Here is a 13,514-nt window from a genome sequence, read left to right as displayed (position 1 = left end):
GTTTAAGAGTTCAAAAAATAAAGTCAACTTGCTGTCAAGTAGAAAGGGCTTTGGAAAATCACAAAGTCTATGACTCAGAAACCAAAAGGACCATACCATAGAAGACAGGTAACCTGGGGATACACCAGTCTTCACAAGACCAGTGATTGCTAATGGCCCTACTTTCCATCGAAAGCAAACTTAAAAGCGCTCTGGGAAAAAGGGTACATTTCTCTAGGGCTCAAATAATTTTGACAATTTCTTATTCACAATATCCAGCACTGAATAAAAATAAAAGTCACTAGAAGCAGATGTTATTAAATGACAAAATCAAGGAAACAAGAGAGAACATAACAGATCCAAAAATCAGGTAACACAATTATCACGAACTTTAAAATAATTCTTCGTAAGGATACAGATGTCAGATTGAGAAAGTTATCATAGAACAGTAAGCCATAAAAAGATGCAAATGGAATGTATTCAATGGAAAAAAATCAATAATTGAAAATAAAAATAACGAATGTGTTTAACATCAGATCATACATGGCCAAAGAGAAAATTAATTACCTGTAATACAGGAAAGAAGGAAATGGCCAAACTAATTAATAGAAGAAAAAAGAGAAAAAACTAAGGCTCATGGGATGAAAGAAGCTGATACGTTATTGGAGAACTGAAGGTGAGAATAGAAAGAAGCAGCAGAAAAAAAGATACTGGCTGAGAATTTTCCAAAAGTGACAAAGGACATCAAACCACAAATTCAAGAAGCTAAAGGAAAGAAAAGATGGATTCAAAAGGAATTATAGGCAGGCCATATTTTAACTTTTGAAAACCAAGTAAAAACAGAAAACTTTTTTCTTTTTTTTTATTATACTTTAAGTTCTGGGGTGCATGTGCAGAACATGCAGTTTTGTTACATAGTACACAGAGGTATACACGTGCCATGATGGTTTGCTGCACCCATCAACCTGTCATCTACATTAGGTATTTCTCCTAATGCTATCCCCCTGCCCCAGCCCCCAGACCCCGACAGGCCCCGCTGTGTGATGTTCCCCTCCCTGTGTCCATGTGTTCTCATTGTTCAGCTCCCACTTATGAGTGAGAACATGTGGTGTTTGGTTTTCTGTTCTTGCGTTAGTTTGCTGAAAATGATAGTTTCCAGCTTCATCCATGTCCCTAAAAAGGAAAAACTTTAAAGTATCCAGAGGGAATAAAACACAGTAACTTCAAGGAACCAAGAATAAGTCTGGCAATAGACTTCTCAACAGAAATTATGATGGCAAGAAGACATAAAATTAAATCTACAAAATGGTGTAAGAAAATAAATGCCAAGAAGGAATTCTATTCTAAGTGAAAACACAAAATATTGGGTGAATCTAAATGAATGTAGACTGTTTAAAATATTAACAATAAAGCATTATGAAGTTTAAAATATATAACGTGAAGAATTACAATACCTGAAAACAATAACATAACAAGTTAGTATATTCTAAGAATATTGTTTTCTCTGGAAAGTAAGAAAAGCTTTATCTGTGTTAACTTTAATAAGTCAGTTATATATGTGGCATGACCTGCATCTTCAGGGAAATCACTAAAATTATTTTCAAGGAATGTGTAACATAAAATTATAGAAAGGAAAAGCATAAGAAAATATACATTTTAACTTACAGTATGGGAAGAAGAAGAAAAGGGAAGGGATAGAAAATTAAATAGTAATTTAAACTTAAAAATTCAAATAATAATAATAGCATTAAGTATGTGGACTGCCAGACTGAATGACGGAACAAATTCCAACCACATCTATTTGAAAGAGACACACCTTAAATATAAGAACACAGAAAGTAAAACAACAGAAAAATTTACATTATAAATACATTAAATAATAGGAAGCTGGAAAATGCTTTAATATAACTTGAGGTAGAGAAGAACACTTCATGTTGGTAAAAACTTTAGTTCACAAGAAAGATGGAATAATTCTAAATTTGTATGTAAATAACATGTAAAGAAAAAGGTAACTTGCAAAATTATATAACTAAAAGGAAAAAAAAATCTATCATTAATATGTGATATTTTAATTGATCCTAGTGTCTGTTTTAAAAAGCAAACAAAAATTGGTAATGACATCAAAGAATTGAACAACAGTAAGAAGAAAAAATAAGATAAATTGACGTAACTTTTACATACTGAATATGATACCTCTAAACTTTGAAATATATCTATCTTTTCCCATTTCCCAAAAGATTCATTTAAAAAATCGTATCTTGAGATATAAAACAATGCCTAAACACTCTGAGAACTGATGATACATAGTATATAATCCTGTACCATGAGTAATTAGGCTAGAACTCAGTCAAAAATAAATAAAACTAGAAAACTCCCTCTTAACATAAGAACTTCCTGTTTAAACTATAGATTCAGAGGAAATTATAATTTAAATTCAAATGTATTTTAAAATAATCTATATGATATTTTTAAAACATGGCCTCAAATTCCTTTGTCACCTCCATCATTAAGAAGTAAGTTCCATATACCTTGCCCTTGAATTTGGACTCTGTGCTTTACCAATAGCAGAAGAAGGAAAACAGGCTATGCCAGTATCCAGCCCCTGTCTTAGGGAACTGGTAGTTTCTACTTTCTGTTTCCTTTGGACACTCACTCTTGGATTCCAAACACCATGCTGTAAAGCAAGTGGGGCAGCCATTACCAAACCCATGAAAGAAGCCAACTCAGAGGGCAGCAAAGGCCCCAGTTTGAGTGAACCATCCTAAAAGTAGAATCTGCCCCCACACAAGCCATCCTGACCAATGCCACACACAGCACAGACAAGATTTCCTTATCAAGTCTGACCAAACAGCAGGCTCATGAGCTACCTAAATGACAGATGCAGAAACCAGAAACAATTTGCTAATGGCACAATATGACTGCTTGAGGAAGCAAGTCTGGAAAAGCGGAAGAGTATGCATTTCACTTGTTCAGCAATTTATTGAATGAGAATCTAGAAAGAAGATCCTGTTTTAGTAGGCGGGCTTACAAAACATATTCTCCCATCAACGGCTGAGATGCTAAAATTATGTCTTACACAGTTTGCTTTTCAGCTGAAATACCAAACGTGTGTTTAAGGATGACAGGGTAACTGGAGGCACTGATTGCTTGCTTTCTTCCAAGAATTCATAGACATTGTTTCTGTGCTATAACTTTGTATGAGCAGGTTGAAGGCCACATAACTCACCTCAAGAATAACCTGAAAGAATGACATAAAAGTTAGAATTCTCAATTTTCTCACATATGCAAGTGAATATGCAATTCAACTCTTCCAAGGGAAAAAAAAGAGGACTTGGAGAAAAAGAAACTAGAACTGAATAACGTAAGTGAGATAATTTCATAGACTGTAAGCTAAAGTCATTGATTCCATACATAGAAAAAATGTTAAGGGCAGCCAGAGAGAAAGGTCAGGTTACCCACAAAGGGAAGCCCATCAGACTAACAGCTGACCTCTCTGCAGAAACTCTACAAGCCAGAAGAGAGTGGGGGCCAATATTCAACATTCTTAAAGAAAAGAATTTTCAACTCAGAATTTCATATCCAGCCAAACTAAGCTTCATAAGTGAAGGAGAAATAAAATACAGACAAGCAAACGCTGAGAGATTCTGTCACCACCAGTCCTGTCCTAAGAGAGCTCCTGAAGGAAGCACTAAACATGGAAAGGAACAACTGGTACCAGCCACTGCAAAAACATGCCAAATTGTAAAGACCATCGAGGCTAGGAAGAAACTGCATCAACTAACGAGCAAAATAAACAGCTAACATCATAATGACAGGATCAAATTCACACATAACAATATTAACCTTAAACGTAAATGGGCTAAATGCTCCAATTAAAAGACACACACTGGCAAATTGGATAAAGAGTCAAGACCCATCAGTGTGCTGTATTCAGGAAACCCATCTCACGTGCAGAGACACACATAGGCTCAAAATAAAGGGATGCAGGAAGATCTGCCAAGCAAACGGAAAACAAAAAAAGGCAGGGGTTGCAATTCTAGTCTCTGATAAAACAGACTTTAAACCAACAAAGATCAAAAGAGACAAAGAAGGCCATTATATAATGGTAAAGGGATCAATTCAACAAGAAGAGCTAACTACCCTAAATATATATGTACCCAATACAGGAGCACCCAGATTCATAAAGCAAGTCCTTAGGGACCTACAAAGAGACTTAGATCCCCACACAATAATAATGGGAGACTTTAACACCCCAATGTCAACATTAGAAAGATCAACGAGAGAGAAAGTTAACAAGGATATCCAGGAATTCATCTCAGCTCTGCATCAAGTGGACCTAATAGACATCTACAGAACTCTCCACCCCAAATCAACAGAACATACATTCTTCTCAGCACCACACCTATTCCAAAATTGACCACATAGTTGGAAGTAAAGCACTCCTCAGCAAATGTAAAAGAACAGAAATTATAACAAACTGTCTCTCAGACCACAGTGCAATCAAACTAGAACTCAGGATTAAGAAACTCACTCAAAACTGCTCAACTACATGGAAACTTAACAACCTGCTCCTGAATGACTACTGGGTACACAACGAAATGAAGGCAGAAATAAAGATGTTCTTTGAAACCAACGAGAACAAAGACACAACATACCAGAATCTCTGGGACACATTCAAAGCAGTGTGTAGAGGGAAATTTATAGCACTAAATGCCCACAAGAGAAAGCAGGAAAGATCTAAAATTGATACCCTAACATCACAATTAAAAGAACTAGAGAAGCAAGGGCAAACACATTCAAAAGCTAGCAGAAGGCAAGAAATAACTAAGATCAGAGCAGAACTGAAGGAAATAGAGACACAAAAAACCCCTCAAAAAATCAATGAATCCAGGAGCTGGTTTTTTGAAAAGATCAACAAAATTGTTAGACTGCTAGCAAGACTAATAAAGAAGAAAAGAGAGAAGAATCAAATAGACGCAATAAAAAATGATAAAGGGGATATCACCACCAATCCCACAGAAATACAAACTACCATCAGAGAATACTACAAACACCTCTATGCAAATAAACTAGAAAATCTAGAAATGGATAAATTCCTCGACACATACACGCTCCCAAGACTAAACCAGGAAGAAGTTGAATCTCTGAATAGATCAATAACAGGCTCTGAAATTGAGGCAATAATTAATAGCTTACCAACCAAAAAAAGTCCAGGACCAGATGGATTCACAGCCGAATTCTACCAGAGGTACAAGGAGGAGCTGGTATCATTCCTTCTGAAACTATTCCAATCAATAGAAAAAGAGGGAATCCTCCCTAACTCATTTTATGAGGCCAGCATCATCCTGATACCAAAGCCTGGCAGAGACACAACAAAAAAAAGAGAATTTTAGACCAATATCCCTGATGAATATCGGTGCAAAAATCCTCAATAAAATACTGGCAAACTGAATCCAGCAGCACATCAAAAAGCTTATCCACCATGATCAAGTAGGCTTCATCCCTGGGATGCAAGTCTGGTTCAACATATGCAAATCAACAAACGCAATCCAGCATATAAACAGAATCAATGACAAAAAGCACATGATTATCTCAATAGATGCAGAAAACGCCTTTGACAAAATTCAACAACCCTTCATGCTAAAAACTCTCAATAAGTTAGGTACTGACGGGACGTATCTGAAAATAATAAGAGCTATTTATGACAAACCCACAGCCAATATCATACTGAATGGGCAAAAACTGGAAGCATTCCCTTTGAAAACTGGCACAAGACAGGGATGCCCTCTCTCACCACTCCTATTCAACATAGTGTTGGAAGTTCTGGCCAGGGCAATCAGGCAGGAGAAGGAAATAAAGGGTGTTCAATTAGGAAAAGAGGAAGTCAAATTGTCCCTGTTCGCAGATGACATGATTGTATATCTAGAAAACCCCATCGTCTCAGCCCAAAATCTCCTTAAGCTGATAGGCAACTTCAGCAAAGTCTCAGGATACAAAATCAATGTGCAAAAATCACAAGCATTCTTTTTTTTTTTTTTTATAGGGTATAAAATTTTATTTATTTTTTTTCTTTTATTATTATTATTATTATTATCATTATTATACTTTAGGTTTTATGGTACATGTGCGCAATGTGCAGGTAAGTTACATATGTATACATGTGCCATGCTGGTGCGCTGCACCCACCAACTTGTCATCTAGCATTAGGTATATCTCCCAATGCTACCCCTCCCCCCTCCCCCCACCCCACAACAGTCCCCGAAGTGTGATGTTCCCCTTCCTGTGTCCATGTGTTCTCATTGTTCAATTCCCACCTATGAGTGAGAATATGCGGTGTCAGAGAACCAAATCATGAGTGAACTCTCATTCACAATTGCTTCAAAGAGAATAAAATACCTAGGAATCCAACTTACAAGGGACGTGAAGGACCCCTTCAAGGAGAACTACAAACCACTGCTCAATGAAATAAAAGAGGATACAAACAAATGGAAGAACATTCCATGCTCATGGGTAGGAAGAATCAATATCGTGAACGTGGCCATACTGCCCAAGGTAATTTATAGATTCAATGCCATCTCCATCAAGCCACCAATGACTTTCTTCACGGAATTGGAAAAAACTACTTTAAAGTTCATATGGAACCAAAAAAGAGCCCGCATCGCCAAGTCAATCCTAAGCCAAAAGAACAAAGCTGGAGCCATCATGCTACCTGACTTCAAACTATACTACAAGGCTACAGTATACCAAAACAGAGATATAGACCAATGGAACAGAACAGAGCCCTCAGAAATAATGCCACATATCTACAACCATCTGATCTTTGACAAACCTGACAAAAACAAGCAACGGGGAAAGGATTCCCTATTTAATAAATGGTGCTGGGAAAACTGGCTAGCCATATGTAGAAAGCTGAAACTGGATCCCTTCCTTACACCTTATACAAAAATCAATTCAAGATGGATTAAAGACTTAAACGTTAGACCTAAAACCATAAAAACCCTAGAAGAAAACCTAGGCATTACCATTCAGGACATAGGCATGGGCAAGGACTTCATGTCTAAAACACCAAAAGCAATGGCAACAAAAACAAAAATTGACAAATGGGATCTAATTAAACTAAAGAGCTTCTGCACAGCAAAAGAAACTACCATCAGAGTGAACAGGAAACCTACAGAATGGCAGAAAATTTTTGCAATCTACCCATCTGACAAAGGGCTAATATCCAGAATCTACAATGAAGTCAAACAAATTTACAAGAAAAAAACAACCCCATCAACAAGTGGGCGAAGGATGTGAGCAGACACTTCTCAAAAGAAGACATTTATGCAGCCAACAGACACATGAATAAATGCTCATCATCACTGGCCATCAGAGAAATGCAAATCAAAACCACAATGAGATACCATCTCACACCAGTTAGAATGGCAATCATTAAAAAGTCAGGAAACAACAGGTTCTGGAGAGGATGTGGAGAAATAGGAACACTTTTACACTGTTGGTGGGTCTGTAAACTAGTTCAACCATTGTGGAAGTCAGTGTGGCGATTCCTCAGGGATCTAGAACTAGAAATACCATTTGACCCAGCCATCCCATTACTGGGTATATACCCAAAGGATTATAAATCATGCTGCTATAAAGACACATGCACACATATGTTTATGGCGGCACTATTCACAATAGCAAAGACTTGGAACCAACCCAAATATCCAACAATGATAGATTGGATTAAGAAAATGTGGCACATATACACCATGGAATACTATTCAGCCATAAAAAATGATGAGTTTATGTCCTTTGTAGGGACATGGATGAAGCTGGAAACCATCATTCTCAGCAAACTATCACAAGGACAAAAAACCAAACACCACGTGTTCTCACTCATAGGTGGGAATTGAACAATGAGAACACATGGACACAGGAAGGGGAACATCACACTCTGGGGCCTGTTGTGGGGTAGGGGGAGGGGGGAGGGATAGCATTAGGAGATATACCTAATGTTAAATGACGAGTTAATGGGTGCAGCACACCAACATGGCACATGTATACATATGTAACAAACCTGCACATTGTGCACATGTACCCTAAAACTTAAAGTATAATTTAAAAAATAAAAAATAAATAAAAATAAAAAACAGACAGACATGACTAAAAATCGATAGAAGGAAAACAAGCCCAGATTTGTAATGTCTATCCTGGACTTCCACATTTTAAAGATGGAGTTTGACAGATTATGATAAAAAGTACTCTAAGAATTAAACAGAGAGGCTAGAAAGCAAATGGAAAAGAAAATGGCAATATGGCAAAGACTTGGATCAGATCCCAGGCCCTCAAAATCAGAAGATGATAAAGATTTTCAGCCAAGTTATACCTCATTACAAACCACTGTGAGTGAAGAATACAGGTATGAAAGAATGAGATGAGAATTTTTCATTACCATTCCAAGGTGAAGAGGTGGGCTGTTCTATCTTAGCAGCAGCAAATTGATAAATTGTATGTCAATTTCACTATCACAGAGCTCTGCAACATTTCATAACTGCCAATTTGGTCTTCAGACTATAGAAATCCCCAAATCTCTGTCTAAAAGTCTAAATACTTCCAGGATTTGTAATTCTTGATTAGATGTTATTTTTCTCTCTTAAACTGAAAAATGCTTCATGGTTTTTAAAATTTCTTCCATTTCTGTTTGACATACTCATTCTCCCAATACTTTAAGCTGAGAGTAAAGGGAATTTATTCTAAATTTTTTTAAAAAATATATAGACACTTCTTGCATCTCAGTTAAGGAAAGGAAGATATGTTGCGTACAGCCACATGCTATCTATGGGTATATTTACTTGGCTTTTCTAGTTGTGATCTCGCCTCACTGCAACCTCCACCACCAGCGTTCAAGTGATTCTCCTGCCTCAGCCCTCTGAGTAGTTGGGATTACAGGCATAAGCCACCATGTCCAGCTAATTTTTTGTATTTTTAGTAGATGGGTTTTGCTATAATGGCTAGGCTGGTCTCAAACTCCTGGCCTCAAGCTATCCACCCACCTCAGCCTCCCAAAGTGAGGGGATTAGGGGATTACTCACTTTGTAAGTGAGCATGAGCCACTGCTCCTGGCCAAATATGTTCTGTTCATCAGTGTACTTTATTCTTTTTGCTAATCATGCTGGTCAATGTTTGTAACACGAATGTTCATGTCTTGTAGACCATTCGTTAGAGCGCTTGTCCCTGCTTCTCCAATCAGGTGCATGCTTACTAAGAATGCGTGAGGCTGTTTCTTATGTTTTAAGCTAGTTGTGCTTAATATGTCTATGAAGTTTAATTCAATTATAATAAAAATAAAAAATATGAGGGAAAGACAATAATTGTTTCTTCTAAGAAAATTAATTTGAATGCTTTGGAAAGGTACATAATCTAAACATGCTTTTGAATTAGACATGAATGAGAGTCCAGGAAAAGTTTAGGAACATAATTAAAAAGATTTTGCCAGGTGCAGGTGCTCACACCTGTAATCTCAGCACTTTGGGAGGCTGAGGCAGGAGGATCACTTGAGGTCAGGAGTTTGAGACCAGCCTGGGTAACATAGTGAAACTCCATCTCCACAAAACCTGAAAAATAAATAGTAGCAGGGCACAACAGTGCACACCTGCAGTCCCAGCTACTTTGGAGCCTGAGACAGGAAGGTCACTGGAGCACAGGAGTTCAAAGCTGCAGTGAGCTATGATTATGCCACTGAACTCCAGCCTGAATGACAGAGCAAGACCCCATCTCAAAAAAGAAACAAACAAACAACAACAACAAAAAAAACCTTGCTCCTAGATGGCTACACAGGTTTTTTAATCTTACTTTACACACACACACACACATAAAAAGCCATGGAGGGAAGTGGTGGAAAGGGGGGTGTTGTTTAATGGGAATATAGCTTGAGATTTACAAGATGAAAAATTTCTGGAGATCTGTTTCACAGTAATGTGAATATACCTAACACTATTGAACTGTACACTTAAAAAAAATGCCAAGCTAGTTATCATAGATGATAGAGTTATAAGCATATTTTCCTAAGAACTGCAATTAAACATTGCCCTTTTAAAAAACTGGTTTCATATCAAAAGACGTACAAAGAAATAATGCGCATTCATGTGTTGAGTGAACATTAAACATAAAATTCATAGGAGTGATAATTTTTATGATTTTCCACTTTAACCAAATCGATTTTGTTCAATACGTTGGTGGTGAATATTATTGTATATAAATTCTTGTGGTTACTAAATCTAAGAAGGGAGTCTTTCTCAACTTTGGTGTTGGCGTTTTAAAATTATGTTTCCTGACTTTTTAATGATTGCCATTCTAACTGGTGTGAGATGGTATCTCATTGTGGTTTTGATTTGCATTTCTCTGATGGCCAGTGATGGTGAGCATTTTTTCATGTGTTTTTTGGCTGCATTAATGTCTTCTTTTGAGAAGTGCCTGTTCATGTCCTTCACCCACTTTTTGATGGGGTTGTCAAAGGACTATAAATCGTGCTGCTATAAAGACACATGCACACATATGTTTATTGTGGCATTATTCACAATAGCAAAGACTTGGAACCAACCCAAATGTCCAACAATGATAGACTGGATTAAGAAAATGTGGCACATATACACCGTGGAATACTATGCAGCCATAAAAAATGATGAGTTCATGTCCTTTGTAGGGACATGGATGAAATTGGAAATCATCATTCTCAGTAAACTATCGCAAGAACAAAAAACCAAACACCACGTGTTCTCACTCATAGGTGGGAATTGAACAATGAGAACACATGGACACAGGAAGGGGAACATCACACTCTGGGGACTGTTGTGGGGTGGGGAGAGTGGGGAGGGATAGCATTGGGAGATATACCTAATGCTAGAAGATGAGTTAGTGGGTGCAGCGCACCAGCATGGCACATGTGTACATATGTAACTAACCTGCACATTGCGCACATGTATCCTAAAACCTAAAGTATAATAATAATAAATAAATAAATAAATAAAAATAAATAAATAAAACAAAACAAAACAAAACAAAAAATAAAATTGTGTTTCTTGGATAGAATCCTAGAGAACCAAGGCAGAGCTTTCAGAGCTGTCATGGTGGGGATGAAGATGGGAGAGGGCATCTAAGAGTTGGCAAGAGGGTATAAGTCAGTGGGTAAAAAAGTATACCTAAGACTCCAGGACCCCAACTCCTGGACTATAAATTCTTCTCCAATGAAAAACTCACAGATTTCATTAGTTATATGTTATGTTCCTTCAGAGTTCACAAAACGAAAAGTTCTATGGATTTTAAGTTAGAGAAATATGGTTTCAGATAGCAAAAGACAAGGAGAAGGAAGTCACTTTTACTGTGTGCTTATTATGTGCCAGGAACTATCCTAGACCTTTTAAAAATGTAGACACTCTTTATTTCACCTTCACAGCAAATTTAAGAGAGAGTTATTATTATCTAATTTTATTGAGAGAAAATTATGCCTCAAATACATTAATTAAGTCAGGCAAAATCACAATGCTTATAATAAAAGTCAGGTATTTTTTCAAATCCCTTTTGTTTCAACTTTACCTAGCAGGTCCTTTTGTCTCACAGATGTCAATTATGTGTTCGTGTCACAAATTATCACACAGGTATATATATATATATATATATATATATATATATATATGAATATGTTTTCTTGGAACACCATATGTCATTAACATTTTATTTTCAAAAAGCATTCAGCATTGGGAAGAAGCAGTAACCCAATCATGACTTTAAATAAATGTGAAAGCAATATTCCGAGGCAGGTTATTCCATGTGTTAACAGAAATATTTTAATGAACTGCCCAGGGAAATTCAGAAGCAGAATCAAAGAGTGATGATACTCTCATTTGGACTTAAGGCTAAGTTGCATCACATTAAATTTTCAATTCTCAGATTCATATTGTAAGGGGACTTAGTGTAAAGAAAAGCACTGAGAAATTTGGACTATGGCACCTTAACATCCCCACCCATGAAAGGTGGTACAAGCCAAGAAGAGCTTGGACCATGTATAATTCTGCACAGTTCATTGTACTTGTTCTGAAACAAATCATCTTGAAGGAGCAAGTTCACAGCAAAGTCAGAAGAAAGCATCTATGTTTCTAGCTAAGAAATCGATTATTTCAGCTAAAGGAAACTCAGATATTCATTTCACCAAAATAAATTTACATAAAAACAAAGATACCACTCTTCACAATTTAGCTGTCGTATGAGCAAGAAAGTTGATTACTTTCTTTTGACTCCATGAAGATGAAAGGTTGAATGCAAAAAAATGTGTTGGAATCCCTAATCCAAGTTCCATGATACTCAGTTTGTTGATTCTACTTCAAGTTTTTATAGTCACGCATACAGTTTGGTCATAAAAATTCTCATACACATTATATTTTTATGAATTAATTATTCAGAGACATAACTCTTGGAATTTAATAAGCTTATGATTTTCTTCTCTTGGACAAATTATAGAATCACATTTCTGCTCCAACTTATCTCCACTTTTCTATCATCTGATAACTCAACTCTTGAATAAAATTTGAGGCAACAAGCAAATATAAAAGACACAATGCAACAAAAAGTAGTCACATGATCCTTAAATTGCCTTTACTATATTGCTGTGTAATCAAGGGCAAGACTTTTCTTTGTTCTGATACTCACTGAATAGCAATACAGATATGTGATCTTCACATTACTACGATTAGAAAAAGGGGAGGGGGGAGGACAACCTCAAATCAATTTTATATTAAAGCAAAGAATTTTGGGCAGTATTGCTTTCCCTTGCAATCTCTGTAGGCACCAACAAAAGCACCACTTGTGGTGGGGGGAGAAGGTGTTTTATGGAAAAAAAATAGCTTTTTCAAAGGCTGTTTACTGCTTTAAGTGTTGTTTAAAAGCTTTTTAAAAAGCAGCTTTTTTCTTCTCCTTAGGCATCAACGGGGGATAATTGCCTTAACACACTATTAAATAACCCTGTTTAAGACACACAGGAGCATCAAAAGCCTCTGCTTAGAAAACTTTTTACTTAACTGGATTGTGTGGGAGTAGAGCTGGGGTCAGCCATAGAAACTCTCTCTACAAATAATGACACTGTGAATTTTCCTTCAGGATGATTTATTTTATTTTATTTAAATTTTCATATAGTAAAATGGAATTCTTTGCGTACACATCTATGAACGTTAACACATGCATAGATTCATGTAACCGCCATGATGATCAGGATACAGACAAGTCTAACACCCCAGAAAAAATCTCTGTGATGTTTCTTTGGAGTCACACCGTCCTCCCCTCAAACTCCGGCAACCACTGATCCATTCGTCATCACACTTTTGTCTCTCAGAATGTCATACAATGAGTAACATGTTTTGTTTGTGACTAGGAAGATGACTGACCTGAGAGCTGAAGTGTGACTTATGATTTTTTTCTGCATAGAAGATGAACGGAGGCAATGAAATCAGCTGTGAAATATGAAACTCTTGAGCCCTCCGTGGCAGGTGCTCACCCAATGTGCT

Source organism: Pongo pygmaeus, chromosome 18 (genome assembly GCF_028885625.2).
Source record: "Pongo pygmaeus isolate AG05252 chromosome 18, NHGRI_mPonPyg2-v2.0_pri, whole genome shotgun sequence".
Classification (NCBI taxonomy): domain Eukaryota; kingdom Metazoa; phylum Chordata; class Mammalia; order Primates; family Hominidae; genus Pongo; species Pongo pygmaeus.
This window is presented reverse-complemented; position numbering follows the sequence as displayed.